Consider the following 7,301-nt stretch of genomic DNA (forward strand, 5'->3'; position numbering starts at 1 on the left):
TAGAAATTAGGTTCTTCATGAAACAAATCAGTCTGCTGTGGCTTAACCAGATTCTTTTCTTCGTTCGATAATACAGCTGCAGGGAGGCACTGCCACATTTTCAAAGTCCAAGACTCCTTGTCTTTCCGACCTGCCTTCTTTAGACTGCAGCACCTTCTTTATGGTGATCACACCCTCACCTCCCCTCTGTTTTCCAGGCAAAAAGAGGAAAGTGGATGACTTACGGAGGAAAAGTGACACTTGCATCAGGAAAACTGCACTTTCCCTGAATCCCTGGGAATTTCTGCTTCTTACTGATGAGAACTGCCTGCAATGGCTATCTTGGTTGCAAGGGAACGTGGTAAAGTTAGCTTTTATTTTAAAAATCTGGAATGCTGTCTCCTTGAACAACATTGGGATGCTTTCATAAGGAAGGGTAGGTAAGCAGCAGTGTGTCCCTCGGGCCTAGAGACGTGGCTTATCTAGGGAAAATGATTCTCCTGGGATGTGTACTTACTTGTCCTCATGGCTGTGACCTGAGTGGCAGGGTATTAAACTCCTTTCCTCTTTACATAGTCTTCCAGCTTTTAACAGGTGCCTCAGTCTTCTCTAGTCTAATCTTAGGTTCACTGAGTTTGTTCTTTTGTTGGAAACCTACTTGGTGTCAGGATTAAGGCCTCATCCTGTGGGCATGATGGACTGAAGCTGACTTCCGTTCTCATGGAGCTTACATTGCAACAGAGGGAGGGAGACACAAGGTCAGGTGTGAACAACACAGAGAGAGTGGCACCATGGCAAGGGAAGTAAGTGATGCGGTGAGTACACACTACATCTCAGGGCATCCAGCCTGTGGGAGTGAGGGAGCTGCTCAGAGAGTAGTATAGAGGGTGATGGAGACAAGAGGCTGGATTATTCTAGGTGGGCTAGCCAGCATCTTCTAAAGGATGTGGGGGGGGGGGGTGAATATTGGCCTTCTGGGAACTTTTTAAGTTCAGAACATCTGAAATAGAGCCTGTAAAAACAAGGGCAGGCAATCAGGGGAGAGGTAGTTAAGGATCAGATCATGATGACCTTGTCAGGGCAGCCCAGGGATCTGATGAAGGGCTTGAAGCAGAAGTCGCAGATGGTCACAGAAGGTCACACTGAAATCACTCTCAATTCTGATAGCCAGTCTGGGGAGGACTGCTATCATTGCCTTTAATCAGTCAGTTCAGATAACTCCATTCTTAATGGTTTTCCTCTTATTTAGTAAAGCAACTGGGTAGAGAACAGCCTACTTTATTTTTCAGTCTTTTATGGAAGGTCCATGTAGACACAGCTTCTAAAATTTGTGAATCAGACAGACTAGGTCACACTGCTAGTGTGCCCACTGGCCTGTGACATCTAAGGCCACATCACTGAGCCATCAAGACTTAGCATAAACTGTTGGCATAGAACCTACTATTGCACTAAGCAGCCTCTCCTGCAAGACGTCACTACAGCACTCTCCCACTCCTCCTTCCTGTCCCCTCACCCCCAACTCCCAAGCCCCTCCCTCAAATCAATAAGCAACTAGCTACTTCAGGCCAGTGAAGACTTACCTTGGAATTAACCCTGCTTCTCTTTTCATCATAAATGCAAGGCCCAAACAGAAAAGCTGGTGTGATACTCAGAAGTTATAATGTGTAATTTATCTAGGGTGGAAATTGGGGTGGCATTGAAAACCCTCAGATACTGAATGAAAATTCAAGCAGAAGAGCATCTGGAAACCTACTTTTCTGAATTTCTCAGCAGGAGAAAAAATGAAGGGAGAGAAAAACAAATATTGTATATTAACACTTTTATGTGGAATCTGTACAAAATGGTACAGGTGAACCTATGTGCAAAAAGGAAACAGAGACACAGACGTAGAGACAAACGTATGGACACCCCGGGGGGAAGGGAAGGCAGGACGAACTGGGAGATCGGGACTGACATACATATGTTACTAACACTCCTTCTCAGGAGCGTCAATAAGTCCTGCAGAATGTGGAGGTAAGCTCTCCCCTCTGACTTGGGGCTCTTCTGACTAACATGTGACTGGAAAGTCTCAAGGAGACATGATCCCATTGTCTGCGCAAACACGTAGCACTATCCTCCTAAGTATAACATTTTGAGTGAGGTGACTCATGCTCACGTCAGAGTCTTCAGATGACTGGCTTTTCAGGTCATCACACAGCATGTAGGCCGGCTGGCTGAGGAGTCCTCACGAGGGCTCCCAAGTCTCTGGGGACGCCGGGGGAGGAGAGGAGGAGGAAAAGCTGATGGAACCAGGCTGCAAACAGTCAGAAAAGTGAACTCTTTGATCCATCATCTGAGAGACATGCCAAAAAAAATGTGATTTGTGATGTCACTGCATCCTCTAAACATAGCTCTTCTCTGGGGACATATTAAACAGAATGCAGGCTAACCCTACTGAGGACTGAACATTCAGCACTTCAATTAGTCCACAAGACAGGCATGAGTGATAACCCAATTTTATAGGTGAGGAGATCTGGCCATACAGGAGGTGAAGCCATATTCCTAAAACACCTACCTGGGCTCAGAAAGGTGAAGAACATCTCCAAGTTTCCAACCTGGGCTCAGAGAAGTGAAGGGACAGGTCTGAGGTGCCCACCTGGACTCCCAGAAGTGAAGGGACAGTCTCCAGCACCAGCCAGAGCCTGCTGTAGGTGCTTGTCTCCAGAGTTGGAGTTCAACTGAGTGGACTAGATACACTGATTTTCAAATTAGTAACCCAGAGTGGCTAGGGATGACTAATTCTCCAAGGGGTCATTTAGTGTTCAGTGGAAATAGGAAATCCTAATGCTTTTCTTTTCCTGGAGGCCTGTCCCAGACCTCCTCTGCCTCCTTCACTGCATGCTAGTTCCCGCCACACATCCAGACTCTCAGCCTCAGAAGAACTAAAGCATATCTCCTTTCTCTTGGCTTCTAGATCCACTGAAACGTGGGCACCCCCACAATGAATCTAAGGACAGGAGGTAGGGTTCGGGCACTGGAGGCCCCACCTGACCACCTTGCAGCCTGTGCTTGTAACCATCCACCAAAGGCTTCCTGAGTGTGGGATTCTACACTAAGCATTTTTCATACAGGATCCTGTCTAATCCCCAAAGCCTTAAAATGAAGAGCCCAACATTACCCCCATTTTGCAGCTGTGCAAAGTGAGGCTTACAGAGGTGAATTGCCTTGCATGGGGCAGGAGTTGTGGCAGCACTGAGACGACAGCTGCTCTGTTCCAGACTCTTGAGCTGTGCCTGATATGATGCTATCTATCTACTCAGCATAAGCAGACCAAGGAGGAATTCCAGTCTTTCGTATCACAGACTCTCTGTCATCTTCAAGCGTGCATGCTAAGTCACTTCAGTCATGTCCAACTCTTTGTTACCCTATGGACTATAGCCCACCAGGCTCCTCTGTCCATGGGGGTACTCCAGGCCAGAATACTGGAGTGGGTTGCCATGCCCTCCTCCAGGGGATCTTCCCAACCCAGGGACCGAACCCAGGTCTCCCGCATTGCAGGCAGATTGTTTACCAAATGAGCTCCCAGGGAAGCCCCTGTGGTCTTCACGTGGCATTAAAAAAAATCAAATATGTCCCTGTTATGTCTATTTTCTTCTACTGTTTTCCCAGTAAAGCTTGAGTCTTCACCACTGGAGACAACTGGTTTATATTCCCCAGGAGCCTAGTGACACGTCATGAGTGAGTGTGCTATTGCCTCCTAACCACAGAGCACAGTATGTATAAAATGCACGGACAAACTTCCTGTATATTTGTCCCCTCCATTCCAGGCATGCTTCTTATGCCACAGAATGTTATGCATATCCAGGAATTAATGAGTCTACAGAAGGGAATTCCCCCTCCCCCAGTATAATATAAGCCCCAAACCTAGTCAACCACAAGGCACAGCTAACATTTTTCTGCTCACAGACATGACGGAGCCACCAGGAGCAGGAGCAACCGCAGCGCTGGGCCCATCCTCAGCCCTGCCTTGGGAGAGGTCTTCCTTCCAGAACTGGTTCCTCCACTCATGGAGCTCAGAGCTATCCTTTCCTCCTTTTCTGGGATTCTTGCCTTAAAACTCCCTGAGAAGTCTATGGAACTTAGGTAACAGCTCAGTATGAGGCCTGGAGATTTTAGGACCCAGCCTTTAAGGTCCTAGGTGGAGGGCCTGAACTTCTTTTTCCAGAACTGCCATTCCAAAAGTAGATGTCTCCGTTAATTATCTGTCTGGGTTTTAGAAATACTATTGATCTTTTATTTTTAAACACATTTTTTAAGTATATAACCTAAGAATCAGATAATTAGTATCTGTGAAAGCCAGCATTAGGCAGGTGACTTTGACATGGATATGTAAGACTCTCTGCTGTGTACAATCAGACTGTGTTTACCTAAATACACCCCAAATGATCACTTCTGAAGTAACATACATTCATTTCTTATTCCACTTTTCCTTTATATTCTTGTCATTAGTTTCACTGACAATAAATAGAATTTGTATGTCAAAATCAAGTTGAATGTGACCTTTGGCATCAGACACTAAAGTTTCCCAGAGTTCCTTGGCTGAAGGGCAACCCCACTTTGGACATTTTTTAGTGCTACAGAGATGGATCCACAAGACCAAAGCTGTAAACCCGAGGCAGCCAGGGTAGATGCCTGCAGAGGCCTGGCAAGTAATATAAATGGGAGATGCCATGTGCACGTTGGGAGCAGTGCTGACCAGGAGAGATACGAAGGCCTTTCAACAAGGGCTGACGCCACTGTCGGTGCCACAAGCAGGACCGGCTACATGATATGGAGGGCCCAGGGGCTGGTGAAAAGGCAAGGCCTTTGTCAAGGAAGCACCAATGGAGCATGAAACCAAGCACGGGGTCCTTCTGAGTGTGCAACAGTGTATGGCCATGTGCGTCCGGGGCCCATGAAACCAGCCCCGGGCAGGAGAGGATGTCGGGCCAAGTTGACAACAGCAGCTTAGAGACCAGAGTGTGCTCACTTCTTGAGGCCTTTAAACGAGAGCAAGGCCCAGCAGGGATGTTGTGGGAGGTGGCTTGTCCTGCTGAGGGGTCAAGGTTCAAGGACCTCACTTTCTGCTTCCTTTCCTGGGGTCCACCCCTCCACCATCTCCACCTGCTTCCAGACTTACAGATTCAAACCTGTTCAGAGCTCCTGAGCTCAGCTGCACCTGAGTCCCTGATAACCTGGCCCAGAGCTTTTCCAAAAGCTACAAGCACATAGATAGACTCATGGTAGACACCTAACACATCTTCGTTTCTCACCCTTGCATTCTTTTTTTTAATATAATTCATTTATTTTAATTGGAGGCTAATTACTTTACAAGAAACAGAATGGATGTCTTCCATCTCCAACTATATTATTAAATTTTGTCACCTTCTTTTATAACTAATTTTATTTAATTTTTTCTTTATGTTATAATTTATTACTTATTTTTCATTTTTAACTTTTTGTATCCTGATTCTATTTTAAACATGCAAAATAATTAATTACATTTCAAGTAGATTGTACAGACATCCAAGTATACCTAAGATTTAATGAATATTAGCATTTAACTTTGGCTTCCCCACTGGTTCAGCAGTGAAGAATCTACCTGCAATGCAGGAGCTGCAGGAGACATGGTTTTGACTCCTGGGTGTAGAAGATCCCCTGGAGCAGGGCATGGCAACCCATTCCAGTATTCTTACCTGGAGAATCTCATGGACAGAGGAGCCTGGTGGGTTACGGTCCATCGCGTCGAAAAGCGTCAGACACGACTGAAGCAATTTAGCAAACACACACGCAGTATTTAACATATTCCTTTCAGATCCTTTTTTCATTTACAGAAAGAAATCTGGCAGATATGTTTGAAATGCTGCATATACTTCTTTCTCTTTCACACAGAATTCACCGGTCTTGAAGTTTTTATAACTTCCTGATCCATTATTTCATGCTGTGACACTTAAGTAAATATGTAGTATTATTTGTTTTTTCTTTTAAATTTACCAAAATTATATAATACACTTGCAACTTGTCTTTTTATTCCCTCAACATAGATCTATGTTGATATCATTGATCAAGGAATATTCACTTTAACTGCTGTTTAGTAAGCTACTTCTTCCCTGGTGGCTCAACGGTAAAGCGCCTGTCTACAATGCGGGAGACCCAGGTTCGATCCCTGGGTTGGGAAGATCCCCTGGAGAAGGAAATGGCAATCCACTCCAGTACTATTGCCTGGAAAATCCCATGGACAGAAGAGCCTGGTAGGCTACAGCCCATGGGGTCGCAAAGAGTCGGACATGACTGAGCGACTTCACTTCATATTAAATTTAGTTAGAAAAAATAAATAAATAAATAAATTTAGTTAGGAGCTTCCCCAGTGGTTCTGCCTGCAATGCAGGAGACGCAGGAGATACAGGTTTGATCTCTGGGTCAGGAAGATCCCCTGGAGGCAAAGGCAACCCACTCCAGTTTTCTTGCCAGGAAAATCCCATGGACAGAAGAGCCAGGCCAGCTACAGTCCATGGGGTTACAAGAATCAGACAAGACTGAGCAACTAAGCCAGCATGCACACAAGCCCCTATAAGAAGGATAATTTGTTCATGCCTCATGTATGAGTCTTTCTGTTTCTCTCTGATCTTCTGTTGTTGTAAACAGGGTGAAGCGAAGGTCTTGCTCTCTGGGTCCTGTGGAAGCAAGTACATTTCTCAAGGATCTGTACCTGGTTATAGAGTCTGAGAGTGTGCAAGTTGGGATCAGCTTGGTGATATCCAACCCGGGGCTGTTCCAATTTACACCCCTCAGTAGATCTGAGAGTCCCCAAACCCCACATCCTCATCTGCACTGATTATGATGAGACTATTTTTGCCCAACTGGTGGGTGTGAAGAAACCTTTCATTGCTGACTGAATCTCCATTTCCCTGTCACTGTTGGGACCAATGTGTATTTCCATATGTTTATTGGTCACTAGGGTTTTCTCCTCTGGTCACCACTTATTTATATCCTTAGACATTTTCTTAAAAAGTACATTGATTTTTTTTCTTTTATTACTGTGAGGAAGTAATATTCTGAATATGGATTCTTTGTTGGTTGCAAATATCTTTTCCTGGACTGTGATTTGCTTTTTCACTTTGAATTGCCTTGTGTTATACAAAAGATTTTAATTTTAATGTCACTAAATTTATCGTTCTTTGTTTTTACCATTTGTGGTTTATGTGTCTTGTTTAAGGAATTCTTTTCTAATTCAAATTTATAAAGATAAGGAATATTTATAAAGAATATAATGTATTCCTTTTTAAAACTTAACTTTATAATTT

The 7,301-nt window shown here is 44.6% G+C and overlaps 1 non-coding gene across 1 annotated transcript; it reads left to right on the forward strand.

The window, feature by feature from the left end:
• The first annotated feature begins 6,104 nt into the window (after nt 1–6,104).
• Nucleotides 6,105–6,175, forward strand: TRNAC-ACA (transfer RNA cysteine (anticodon ACA)). The gene has a single exon. It is a non-coding gene; the product is annotated as a tRNA-Cys (tRNA).
• Nucleotides 6,176–7,301: the final 1,126 nt, after the last annotated feature.

This window comes from Ovis canadensis, chromosome 4, assembly GCF_042477335.2.
Source record: "Ovis canadensis isolate MfBH-ARS-UI-01 breed Bighorn chromosome 4, ARS-UI_OviCan_v2, whole genome shotgun sequence".
Taxonomy (NCBI): Eukaryota; Metazoa; Chordata; class Mammalia; order Artiodactyla; family Bovidae; genus Ovis; species Ovis canadensis.